Genomic DNA, 13,683 nt, shown 5'->3' on the forward strand with positions numbered 1-13,683 from the left:
ATACTGAGAAGAGTAGTTGTTCTATATATGCAAAGCTTACATTACTGTGCTGCATGCTTTAACTGGTTGTAGAGTTAATGAAGATTGAAATACTGCGGCTCACAATGCTTGAAGAATGATGAAGAATCTTGCTCCGCTACCCACCAAACTCGCAAGATACCAACCTATGATTACATCTATTCTATACAACTAATGTTTCAATTTTTATAGCGACAAGTTTATATTAAGAGGTTGCCTTACATCACTGTACCTCACCAACCTTATTTCTATTTTAGGGAATATATTGAAGCCCAGTTCCTATTCTACAATAGTAATGCAGGCAAAATCAAGCCCATATTGCAATTGTTCAATGTGTGCTAAAATTGCACTGCTGATGCCCATATTCTGCCTCTTTGTCTTGGGTCAATTCATACTTGGAAATCAATTCTGTAAATCATTTACATAAAATTAAATTCCACTACTGAGGGCATTCTCATGTTCTTTCTGTGTGCAGGTTTTACTGCTAGAGCAATGTTACATGCATTTTATGTGAGTGAAGTGTGCATGGCTAGGGCGAATGCTGCCATTCTATTTGACAAACCTTACACTGGTTATTATCTTACACCAGTGCATCCCACAGAGATGTTTGCTACATAAGGGAATGTGTTGAAGCAGTGTGCGAGGAAGCATGGTGTCAACAGTAGACACAGACACAACAAGATGCAAGTTTTCAAAACGTTTACTTTGTAATGTCAAAGGGTTGGGGGAATTCTTAACTGGCCCTACCTCTATAATCAATGTTGTCTCTACCATTTAACAAAAGAAAACAAGTACAAGTCAGTCTACCCAAATACATTGGGTCTCATTACGAGGTTGGAGGTAGCCTTGCCGGTAAAACCGGCAAGTCTACCTCCAAACTCGCATCTGGTTCTGGCACCCGCGAATGGGCAATTACCGGGCTATTCCAGCACAGCCGGACCCAATAATTGCCCTTTCGCGGGTTCCGGGCCCGGTACATCCCCATTCCCATTTGGGCCCCATAGGGCTAAATGGGAATGGGGAGGGTGGTAGCACTGGTACCATTAATAACGGTACTGGTCCTACCATCATGTTATGCTCACGGGTGCCGATACGGCCACCAGGTCAGACGTGGTGACTGCAAGGGCAACCGCAAGTAGAACTCGTAATATGGCGGTACGGTAGCAACGGTGCTGGTAGCGATACCGGCGCCGTTGTTGCCTTACCACCATACTTGTAATGAGGCCCATTATCTGTGTAATAAACCTAACCTTGCCTTCACTCTTATATAACAAATGTGAAAAGAGAATATGCTTCAAAAGAAAATAGTGTTGCAAAAGGAATGTCAGAATGGCTTTTATTAGCAGGTGGCAACTCCTTTCCCCACGTTCAAGTCATTGGGTCTCAAGAGTTAAGAAAAGGATAGGTGAATGGCACCGTTCTCTCAATGTGAAACACTTTGGCTTTCTGGTACAATTCAACAGTTCATTCTTTGGCATCACGTGTTTCTCAGTTCAAAACAGTTTCTTTAGTCTTCCTTGCCTTGAATAAAAGATACAGTTCAACATTTCTCAAATAGACCCCTCAGGATTCCCTTACCCAAGTCTGGGTCTTTCTTGATACTTTCACTTTGGTACAATTCACTGTGGCTTCCCTCGTTAGGGCTGGAGCCTATCGTTGCTCTTTACAGTTCAGTTTGCAATATGCTCCAGTTTCCCTCGTTTGGGCTCAAGTTTTGTCATTCACTTTCTTTGTAACACACTTTCACTTAGACTTCCCTCAGTCGGGCTCAAGCCTTCTTTTGTTTTCACTTTATGACTCTGGTTCTCCATATTAACTATGTAGGGTTCCCTTCCCCACGTTTTTTCTCGTTATCTCATTAATGTCGAAGACTTTTCGAAACTGCACAGTTTTTATATACTCTTATGCATGACCACTTCGACATCCGGATCAATATGATTCACAGTTCACACATGATTTCTCAGCATACTAAAGCTTTCTGGTATTTGTAATTCCTTTCACAAACTTTCATAGGCTTCCGTTGGCTGCGTTTGCACCTTCCTTTTTTATGTTATCAACACGCTTTCAAAATACTTAATTTTTCGTTATTTTCAAATTTTTAGTTAAGCGGTCTGCAATGCTTGAATATGTGTGTGTGTCTGTTTAAAAATGTTCATCCTACTTACCAACATCTTTCAAACCTGAAATTTGGCTTGTGCGTAGGACCCATGGTGTAGATAATGTAAAAATGATCAAACAATATGTGTGTCTAATTTTTTGGGGGGCAGGGACATTTGTGGATATGTGTGTGTGAGTCTGTTTGAAAATGTTCACCACACTTCCCAACAAGCTACAAACCTGGAATTTGGCATGTGGATAGCTTCCATGGCGTAGACAATGTAGAATGTACATTTGTCTAATTTTGGTATTTTTGTAAGTAAGCTTTGCAATGATTGGATATGTGTGTATGTGTGTGTCTGTTCGATATGTTCAGCATACTTCCCAACATGCTACACACCTGAAATATTGCATGTGGGTAGGTTCCATGGTGTAGACAATGAAAAACGTATAACATATACATATACCTTTATGGGTAGTGGTGCAAGTGGTCTGTGGCATCTGTGGAGTATTCTTAGGCTTGTGAATGGTGAAGGATTCCAATTTGCTGGTGTTTATGTGAAGCAAACATTCTACGTGCGCTGTCCCTTTAAGGAGCTGAGGCCGGGACTGGAGCAAAGTGTTACGAGGATGTTCTAACTTCCTACTATGAAATCCCGCTACTGGAGCTAAGCGCACACGGAAGTGGGTGCAAGCGGTCTCTTGTATCTGTAGAGGATTATGGTGCCTGTGAACAGCGAAGGATTCTAATTTGCTGGTGTTTATGTGTGGCAAACTTTCCATGTGTGCTGTCCCTTTAAGGAGCTGAGACCGAGACCAGAGCAACATGCTATGAGGAAGTTCTAACTTCCTACTATAAAATCCCTTTCCTGGCGTGGAGCACACCACGCAGAAGTGGGTGCAAGTGGTCTGTGGCCTCTGTGGAGCATGCTGGTGCCTGTGAACAGTGAAGGATTGCAATTTTCTGGTAGTTATGTGCAGCAAACTTTCTATGTGTGCTGTCCCTTTAAGGAGCTGAGACCGGACCAGAGCAGTGTACTACGAGGAAGTTCTAACTTCCTACTATAAAATCCCTCTTCTGAAATGGAGTGTGCACAGAGGGAACGCGGAAGTCCGTGCAAGTGGTCTGTGGGACCGAGGGGCAGAGGCACAGTGGACCCTGCCACAATGGACTGGGCACTGGAGGTAAGGTAATTTCGACAGTCTCTGCCTTTCTATTGCAAGGTAACCTGCAATGTTATCTACACACCAACAGAAGTGCAGCAGTCCCCACTTTAACACAAAGGAAATAGCATACTTTGATTGCTGAGTGTGGGAGGAACATTTCGAGCTGCGGTTGGAGGGACGGTGCCGTTACTTATGGTCCCCCCTCCACTAACGTGCCAAATCCTAGCTGACATGCATGTTTAGGCGTAACCATCTGAAAGCCACCAGACTCTGACAATAACATTTAAAATTAAGATAGACTCTGTGGAGCAGCTACCAGGTGGTATGAGGACGAGAGGGAAGAATGCAAGAAATCCTTGAAATAATATATCAGATCTAAGATCGGTGACTTGCAGGAAAAAGGCCTCGGCATTGCCAGCGCAAAATGCCCTCCCTGCTCAACAAAAGATAGCCGTTTTTTAAGCCAGCAGTAATTCCGACTGTGGATCTCATGGAGCTGTACAATATGGCCACTAATGTGCAGACTTTGGAAGACTCTCATACGAATTTTGGAGCCTCCCTCGACAATAACGTCTCACTCTTAAAACTATGCCAGGTCGTTAAAAGAAACTCAATGGTACCAGCCGATTCTGAGCCGGATAATATGCCGTCATCTAACCTCTCTCACTCCCCTGACTTGGAAAACTTTATGACCTCTTCCGAGTTGTCGGCCTGGGGAGAGCGACTCTGAGGAGAGCCCGGAGTAGGGCAGCAAGGTATTCTCTGAACCTAACCCCTTAGGCCTCCCATTAAGAAGAGCTCATTGGGGTGCTGGGGGGCTAAGATTGAGGCATTACTTATAGTGTGCTCAAACATTGCTGAGGAAAGCGGTCCTTAAAGGAGGGAATGTCTTCCTTACATAATATCTTAAGAAATATAAGGGGTGTCCATGGTTAGGAATCTGGGCAACGAATGGCCACCAGCGCCATTGGAGCCACAGCTTCAGCTAGACATGCGGATACTTTTGAAGACAGGGCACATCTGGTGGCTGATTTGGACAATGGGGCTTTGGAGGCTATCCGTGGGGAACTCAATCCAGCATAGTGGTCATATCTTTTGCACATTACGTTTGTGGAAACAATCACTTCAGTGCATATCCCTTTCCTAAACCAAACCTGGCTCCTTGAACTATTACATTTGCTACTGGATCTTGCAATCATTTCCTCAAAGGACTTGGTGAATCTGGAGCTCACCAAAGATAACAGCAGTGACGATTGGTGGCAACCTTTGTCTCACCGCTAGTTGTTGAGCCTATAAAAAATTATGCCAGGGCCTTAATGCAGCTGCGTTTTAAAATCTTGGTCATTTTACCAACCACTTTGGATGTGCCAAGTATTTTGGAGTGCAGCCTCGGGTGGTACCGAGGGGCCTCGCAGGGAAACAAGAAAATCCAGGAGTGGCTGAGACAGAGTGGGCGATGGTTCAGGGACCCTCAGGTTGTGCAGTGACAGTCTGCAGTTTAAGAAACAGGTGCGATTCAATTGCTTTCCTGGAACTCGAGGGGCCACAGCTCTTTTCTTGGTAACACCCAAACAATGAAGACCTTGAAGAGTGCAGCATTCTTCTGTTTACAGGAGACCTGGCTTTGTGCCACATTCTATTTGGCTATTTGCTAATTCTTCATCTGGCTGGGGCGCCCATAAAAGGCCGCCCAAAAGGTGGCCTCTCTATTGGTGCCAGAGTAACAGCCAACCTATCCCAGCATGCCTCACCCTTATTTTGTAGCAGCCCATATAAAGAACCTGGGAGAAAGTACTGTGCACATTTTGCTGCCAACCCTCTATTATCCCCCAGAGGGTGTATTGACAGGTTGTAGGTCAACTGGTCGAAAACGAAATGATCGAATGACCATCTGATCGAAGTCAAATGGTCGAAAAAAAAAGGTCGATTTTATTTCAATTTATTTTATGGGCGGGTCCCCCCGGGTCCCCCCCCAACCCCGCTTTTTCATTATTAAAAATATTTTTTAACCAACCAAAACTAAAAAAATATAAATAAATAAATAAATAAAAAAATTCGACCTTTTTTTTCCGACCATTTGACTTCGATCAAATGGTCATTCGATCTTTTATTTTCGACCATTTGACCGGACAGCGTATTGACATTGCAGTGGAGACATTTAGAGACTGGCTGCTGCACTTTCCTGGAGGATGTATTATCTTGACTGGTTATTTTAATTTTGAATGTGCAGGCACATTTTCGGTGGGGGGTGGATTGATGAAAAAGGAGGGTTCAGTACTAGGGCCAAAGAGTGGTTGGGTGCAATGACTGAGTTTGAAATCAGCCCAGTACGCTCGAAGGAGGTGGTGGACAAAATGACTTGGTCCAACGGCCAACATAGCAGCTGTATTGATTTTATTTTCACTAGTGATTGTTTTGCTGGATATAGCCCAGAGTTGGAGACTAGGTCCTTCCCGATAAGTGATCATGTGATGCTTGTTTTGAGCTGTCATACGTCCCAGTACAGGACTAGAGAGAGATTGACTTGCAACCCTGTTGTGAATTTACAGGGAAACAGACTGCGTGGTGAACTGGAACTATTGCAAGGCTCAGCCTCTCTGTGAGAAATAGTGGCCTTAATGACCCTTAAACATTTCCACACTGCAGTTTTGACCTCAGAACATTGCAAGCCCTTTATGGCCCACTGAGCGTAGCTACTTCCTTAATCCGAATGGGCCAATAAAAAGGGCACCTTGTTATGACAGTGCCATTCCTAGGAAGAAACGTGAGGTAAATGCAGCTGTACACAGAATAAGAAGAAGCAACCTCCTCTTGGGGTGTGATAAGTGGAAACAGCTAGTGAGGATTAGGGCCGGCTATAAGAATTGGCTCTGGGACCATAGGTTTTCTGTGAATGATCCCGGGTGGCGATACTGTAGAGAAGGAGCTTATTAACCCCACCTTAATCACCTCGCCCATCTTGCCTATATGTTGGGAACCAGAGTGTGAGACACGTGCGGTACCAGTGAAAATAATGATACCAAGGAGAATTCTGAAGGCAAGGTTCCCATTGAGGAAACCGTACTTGCATACAGACAGTACATTGCGGAATGCACCAATATATATATATATATATATATATATATATATATATATATATATATATATATATATATATATATATATATATATATATTCCACTATGTGTTATTGTACAGCTGGGCTAAAGAAGGAAGGCCTCTATTCAAGTGTGTCGCAGTTAGAAAAGAAGTAAATTACAAAGTAAATCTCAAAAAGGCGAGACCGGATGAGCCAAGAGGTCACAGTGTTATCAGGCTGGATTGTGCAGATATTGGATACAAATCGTGTGTAAGAACAGAGCTCCTGTTCAGGAGGCATGGACAAAAACAAAGAAGACATCAGAGGCCTATTAGAAAATAGTATTTTAAATACACTAGGGCTCGATTTTATGGTCTTCAGTAAGGGCAGAGCGTGCCTTCACTCCCCTGAATTCTCTAGAACAAAGAACACTCCCAAGGACAAGTTCAAAGCCCTAATTGACAGCAGGCCACTGAGGTGATGATGCATGAATATGCTAATTGGTGGGAAGCTATGGTTGGAGACTAGCTCACCAGCACCTGGAAGCCCAGTCTGTGTGCTGCTAATGTAGGTGGAAAAATACTGTCGGAGTGCCAACCAATGGTAGGGGATCACATGATTAAGGGCGCTATAGTTTGTGTAGCCAATGGGACGTTGTGTATTTAGTGACGTTCATAGTGACCTGTTTAAGGGGAGGGCTTAGTTGCCACATCTGATGTTAATAAACAAATCACTTTCTTTCACTCCTGTAGGCGAGTATGGATTGTATACTTAGGGTCTCATTACACGGATGGCGGTAAGGATTTACCGGTACCGTAAAATACTGGTACTGGTAAATCCTTACCGCCTTACTACGTGGTCCCTTTGCGGGTTGGGGGATTTAACACCTGCTTTTTGCAGGCGTTAAAAACCAACCCGCAAAGGGACCCAGGGAGCTAATAACGTGCCGCAGTTTGCGGTACCGTAATTAGCGCCTTCCTCATTCCCATTGAGCCCTATGGGGCAAAAATGGGAATGGTGAAGGGCAATGGTGGAAGGGGGAATTACCGCCCCGCCAACCTTGGAATGGGGCGGTAATTCCCCTTTCCGCCAAGGCGGTGCCGGTATTTTACCGGCATGAACCATGGCGCTAATAGCACCATGGTTCTCCGCCATCCGTGTAATGAGGCCCTAAGACATTAAAGATGCATTGAGAGATCTTACGCTGAGACGTCCATTGATGTCCGTTGTACTCCCTGTTTTAGATAATTGATATTAAAACAGTTATCCTTTTGCCAACTACCTGAGTCATTTTGATTATTGATGTTTGAGTAAATTCTGCATCCTCAATCATTTCACGAGCACTGCTACCTCATCTTAAAGGGCTGGAACAATCCAGTTCATGTCGTAGCTGAGAGTATGGTTAGATACCCATCGAGAGTGTAGGATTTGGGGTCCCGGAAATATCGCACGACCTCTGCCATTTGGCTGAAAGGACGTGAAGCTCCATGTAGATAGCGGTTTTTAGATTAACGCAAGTCTTGCAAGCCAGGTCCCTTGTTTTCAGGCAGAAACCCCTCCTGGCGTCTACAGGAAGCTTAACGGACGGAATGTTGAAGAGGCTACTGAGGAGGCATACGATCCCGAGAGTTGGAAGCTGAAAATACGAATGGTGAGTAAAACTGAGTGAGATGGCAAAAGTGTGAATGAGGTGAAGAAAGTTATAATGGGAAAATGCGTAACGGAGGGATGCTAGGGTAAAGTAACTTCAGAAATTATGAATATTGAATATTAAGTAATTGACTTGAGGAGAGGCCAAGCAATTAAGAGGTATCGTGAGGAGAGACCATGATAAAGGATACGTCCAGGTTTCCTATGTTTTAAAGAACACAGATGAAGTCGCACCTAGAGCCCCATAGAAGGGTGAACTAGACTACGAACTTGGTTGAAGATGAGTTTAAAGAGGGCAATCCCATGTCGTGGTATTTTTAGGGGCAAGACAGGTCTTAAAGAGAAGACTGTAAAATATATGTGGCCGGTCGAGTATATCTGTTTGTCTGTTCGTTTTATGTGACTATAAATAGTGAGAAAATAATAGAGGAATTGACATATGCGAAAAAAGAAAACACCTGATTTGAGAATTAATTATTTATTTATTGGAATTAAACTAATGGCCTTTAGTGAACACATAGAGTTAAGTTAAAAAAAACTTGATATAGAGGGTTTGGAGCCTGCGATGATTGGTGCACACTCATATTGTTTTGTTGTTCTGAAACTTACTATTGAAAAATCTGCAAAGTGTTGAGGTAATTATTGACAGTCAAGAGTGACGTGTCAAAATGGAGGATATTACCCCACTTATACACCTCTGCAAGCAGTTACCCAAGCATGCACCCAAGCTTAGGCAGTACATTGCAGAGTAGGTTAAGGGCTCAGCAGACAAAATGTTCATGCCATGGCCACAAGGGGGAGCACTATTGAAGGCATTTCTGCATTATATGATGACATATTTGCATGCTGGATATACGGGGGAAAAGGTAGAAAAGGGATTAGCAGGCTTAGAGCTCTGGAGAGAGCTGCCTCCTGTAGACTGGATACTTAATGTATGCACGGAGAGGGGGTGATGAGCCTTCTGCTGCACCCTGTGCGTCTGAAGCTGACAGTGATAGTAAGAAAGATGACAGGCTGTAGACACGGGTGCAACACGCTCATGTATATGAGAGGGGACATTGTCAATGTCTGGAAATGCTATGAATACTCAAGGTTTCATAGAAGCTGCAAGCAGAGTTCCTTTTACTGACACATTTCCAGTCTCTGTAGGAGAGTGTCACATGACTGTGCCATTGTTATATTCAAGGCAGACACCTGTCAATATATTAGGTTGAGATTTAATGACCAAGTTGAACATGACTATTTCATTAACTGATGAAGGCATAGCTTTATTTAAACGTGAATGAATTTATTATGCTGTTTGCAGGACAAGTGGTCATGCAAGGAGTACCATTAGAACTAGAAGTATTTCACTATGGGGTCCGCATTCTGTTAACATGGCTGCCAGGCATAGCGGACAGGACTATGAGAATACCTGATTCCTTTTTGCTTAGTCCAAAGATACCTATGAATGAAGAGAAAGGGTGGTTCTTTCCTTTAGAATTACAAGCAGCATAGTGCGAAGAGAAATGGCTTTCCTTGATGGAAATGATCATGATGGCAGACGATAGTGCACAGTGATTGCCATTGGGGAAGGTTACAGATTAACTGACGTCACTGATGAGGATATGTTTGGAGATCATCCATCAGATGACGAAGTGATATTTAAGATGATTATTACTTATTGGGTGAGAACAATTAAACATGAGGTTCCTCAGAAAATGATGCTAACACAAAAACATCCTGAGTATTTTGATGGCAACATGGCAAAGGTGCCAGTCTTGTTATGGACAAAAGGCCCCTTTGACGAAGGCCTATTGAAGGGGGCTAGAGAAGTAAAGATTACATTGAATCCAGCAGCAATTTTACCTCGAGCACAACAGTATCCCATGTCTCGAGAGGCAGATGAAGGTATTTTTAAGACAACACCTGCTATGATGGAACAGGGCATCTTAGTGACATCAGAGTCACTGTGGAATACCGCAATTTATCCTATGAAGAAAGAGAAAAGGTGGTTTGTGGCGTTTAATTCAAGATATGAGGCCGATTAACCAGATTGTAGAGCCTGAGTTCCCTCTAGTCCCTAATCCGGAGACAATCTTATGTAATATTCTTGTTAAGGCACGATATTTCACTGTGATTGACTTGAGAAATTCGTTTTTCTCAATCCCATTGCATAAAGACTTGCAAGATTTGATGTCATTTATGTTCAGACAGACTCGTCTGAAAAGTACTTGCCTACCCCAGGCGTACTGTGAGTCTCCGTCGTATTTCAATAGGGGCCTCCAGATGGACTTAAGCAATATTGATTTAGAAAGTGTTGTGTTGCAGTACGTGGATGACATATTGGTCTGTAGCACATCAGGGGAAGAGTGCAGACGTGACTCAATCCAGCTAATGATTATTCTCGCAGAAAAAGGATATAAAGTAGACAAGGCAAAATTGCAGTATTGTCAAGAGGAAGTGCTGTACATAGGCTAGTGAATTTGGTATGAAGGAAAGAAAGTTACTCCTGAAAGGGCTGAGGCTATTTTAAAAACAGCAAAGCCACTCACGATAAAGCACATGCAGAGATTTTTGGGACTGTGCAACTATGTACGAGCATGGGTCTTTCATTACAGTTCACACATAAGGCCCTTGTCGCAAGCTCTGAAGAAAGCACAGGTAAATCAGAAAAAAATTGTTTCGACTGAGGAGATGGAAGAAGGGTTTGACGAGTTGAAAAAGGCAGTTTGCACAGCTCCAGTTTTAGGGATTTTCAATTATGCTGAGGAATTCTTTTTGTTCTCGCATACAAATGGCACTGCTATGACAGCATAACTCACACAGAGAACCACCTTGGGGTACAAGCCCCTTGCATATTACAGTGGGATTTTAGACCCAGTAATGAGGGGACACTTTCCGTGCAAACAGTCTTTGGCTCCTGCCGCATTTGCCATTGAGAAGGCTGCTAGCATAGTGATGGGGTGTTGCATGACGTAATTTGTTGAACATGCATTATTTGCTATTTAACCTAATAAAAACCTAAAGGCACGTTGACATCTAAAGGGCTTCTGCCTATGAGGTAGTCATACCGAATCCGGCAATTTAAATAGTCCGATGCAGAGGACGAGCATGCACATGATTGTTCGAACTATGAGGAATTCTATGATGAGATACCGAGGGTGAAGGAAAATGTGTTGACAGCTGGGGAGATTCTCTTCATGGATGGTTCTTCTAGAATCGATCAAAAAACAGACAAAGATAGACAGGTGCCGCTGTGGTGAAGCACATGGCCAATGGAGATTTTGAAGTATTGATAAGTGCACAGCTACCTTCTTATTTTTCGGCACAGGCTGCCGAATTAGTGGTGCCGATTATCGCACTCGAGAGATACACAGACCAGGAAGTAACCGTGTACACTAACTCCGCCTATGTGACGTCAACCGTGCACGCAGGGCTAGCACGTTGGAAAAGGAGGGGCTGCCTCCAGTGCAACAAGCAGCCTTATTGGACAGACTCATTAAAGCACTACAACTCGCAGTAGCCAGCGCAGTAGTTAAATGTGCAGCACACACTAAGAGAAGATTTTATCTCGCGTGGAAATCAAAAAGCAGACAGGGAAGCCAAGCGAATTGCATGTTCAGAAACCATCATGTCATTTGATACGCCTGATGTGAATGAAAGTATGGAGGTGATGATGAGTGTGTCTGAAGGTTATAATAACTTGTCTTGGAGATCCAAGGGGAAGCACCTCAAGATGAGAAAGACTTGTTGACGCGGAGTGGGTGTACTTTAAACCCCTCTGAAGCATTGGGGTGACAGGACACCACTGGTAAACCAGTGATGCCTGTAGCCTTGTTAAGGGTGATGTTGGACTAGCTACACTACCCTGCGCATGTCACTAGAGAGAGCTTCGCTGCAACAATAGCGGAGGATTGGTTTGTTGCAAATATAGTAGAACATGTTGCATTTCATGTAGTTAATTGTATTGTATGTCAAAAGTTTACTGCTGGGCACACATTGCACACAATTAGAGAAGTTATTCCAAGACCTAGTGGACCCTTCCAGCATTTGCATATCGACTATGTCAAAATGCTGCAAGTATACAATGGATACAGATATATGACTGTAGTGGTATGTCCTTTTTCGAGGTGGATTGCAGTTGGACCGTGTACACACCCAAACTTCACCTGTGCAGCAACATTTTTAGTACGAGAAGTGTTTCATAGTTGGGGAATATGTGAGGTATTGAGATCAGATAAAGGCCCTCATTTTGTTAAAGAAGTCTTTGAGCAAATAAGCTTTTTGCTTAGTATAAAGCGCACATTTTCATCAGCTTATCAATTGCAAGCGAATGGTGTTTTTGAGAGCCTCAACGGCTTGCTTAAAGAGATAATAGCAACTTGAAGCTTACCCTGAATAAAGGATGGTTGAATTGTCTACCACCGGCATTGTATGCATTGAGAAATCAGCCAGGTTCAGACCACCATCTGGCCACCACAAAATAGTGACAGGGAGGCTAATGAGGACACCTCTCACACCTCCGTCTAGAACTAGAATTGATGCCCAGACAACAGCAGAATTGTTAGCAAAGGAGCTAAGTGATTATCTTGCATGACTTCAAGTATCTCTGTCATTTCAGATCAGCTCAAGTGGAAGGGGTGTGGGGCAATACAGAAGGAGATGTTACAACAAATGGAGTTAAAGAGCTATGTCTTGCCAAGCTTTTCCCCGGATGCGGTCCTAATCTGCAACTTCACTAGAAGGTGGCATAAACCGCGTTTTAACGGCCCCTTCATAGTGGAGGACGTTGCACCATCTGCAGTCAAGGTACAAGGCGGACGTGCTTGGATATTTCTTGGAGACGTAAAGATCTATGCAGGAGAACCCCCTTCGCACCCACCCCCATCAGAAGTAAGCATCAGGGAAGAAGACACAAAAGCTGTTGAGTAAAGATAAATAATTCATTGGCGCTCTTGGCGCTCCGTGCGTGTTGTGCTGCCCCCTGCCCCCTCCCTCCACCTCACTTCCTGGTCCTCCTCTCCCCTCTCCCTTTCCGCCTCCCTGCCCGCCCACCCCCCCTCTGATTGGTTGTCCTCGTAGTCCCTCCAGGACTACGCAACGACCGCTCTCCACGCTTGCTTCTTTGTTGAGCCTGAGCGGGATTGAGCGGTCGCCCGTAGCCCTGTGTGGCCTGCTGTGAGGCTGCCTTCCAGGCCCTGTTGGGTTTTCAGTAAGCTTCTTATTTCAGGCACTGTTTTGTTTTTGGCGCTCCGTGCGCGTTGTGCTGCCCCCTGCCCTCTCCCTCCACCTCACTTTCTGGTCCTCCTCTCCCCTCTCCCTTCCCGCCTCCCTGCCCGCCCACACCCCCCTCCCCTTCCTCTCCTCCTGCCTTAAATCCCACCCCCCTGGGCAGCCCCCCTGCCCGGCAGCCCCATCGGCTAAGGGCCTCTTAGGCAAAGGGCGGCTCCTACAGCTGCGGCTCCCTGTGTCTGCAGGTGTCTGCAGGGCGTGCCAGGCGCCGGTCCGCCATTCTTTCTGGTTAGCTCCACCTGCTCGCCGAGCCCAACAACCTACACCTTTCCTTTTCCTTCACATGGTTTCTACACTTCAGTGTGTACTGCTAATTTTGGTAAACTAGGTCTGCTTTTCTCACCTCGCAGGACTCTCATACTTAGGTGGCCTCTACACTGGGTACCTAATTCGTATTTA

At 44.4% G+C, this 13,683-nt stretch overlaps 1 protein-coding gene across 2 annotated transcripts in view; it reads left to right on the forward strand.

Annotated features, from left to right (window-relative positions):
* The window catches only part of LOC138516426 (cytochrome P450 4V2-like), a 1,267,862-nt gene that overhangs the window by 985,538 nt on the left and 268,641 nt on the right, over positions 1-13,683 (forward strand). The gene's annotated exons all lie outside the window — the stretch shown is intronic.

This window comes from Ambystoma mexicanum, chromosome 6q (assembly GCF_040938575.1).
Source record: "Ambystoma mexicanum isolate Mex_15411 chromosome 6q, UKY_AmexF1_1, whole genome shotgun sequence".
In the NCBI taxonomy this organism is placed as follows: Eukaryota; Metazoa; Chordata; class Amphibia; order Caudata; family Ambystomatidae; genus Ambystoma; species Ambystoma mexicanum.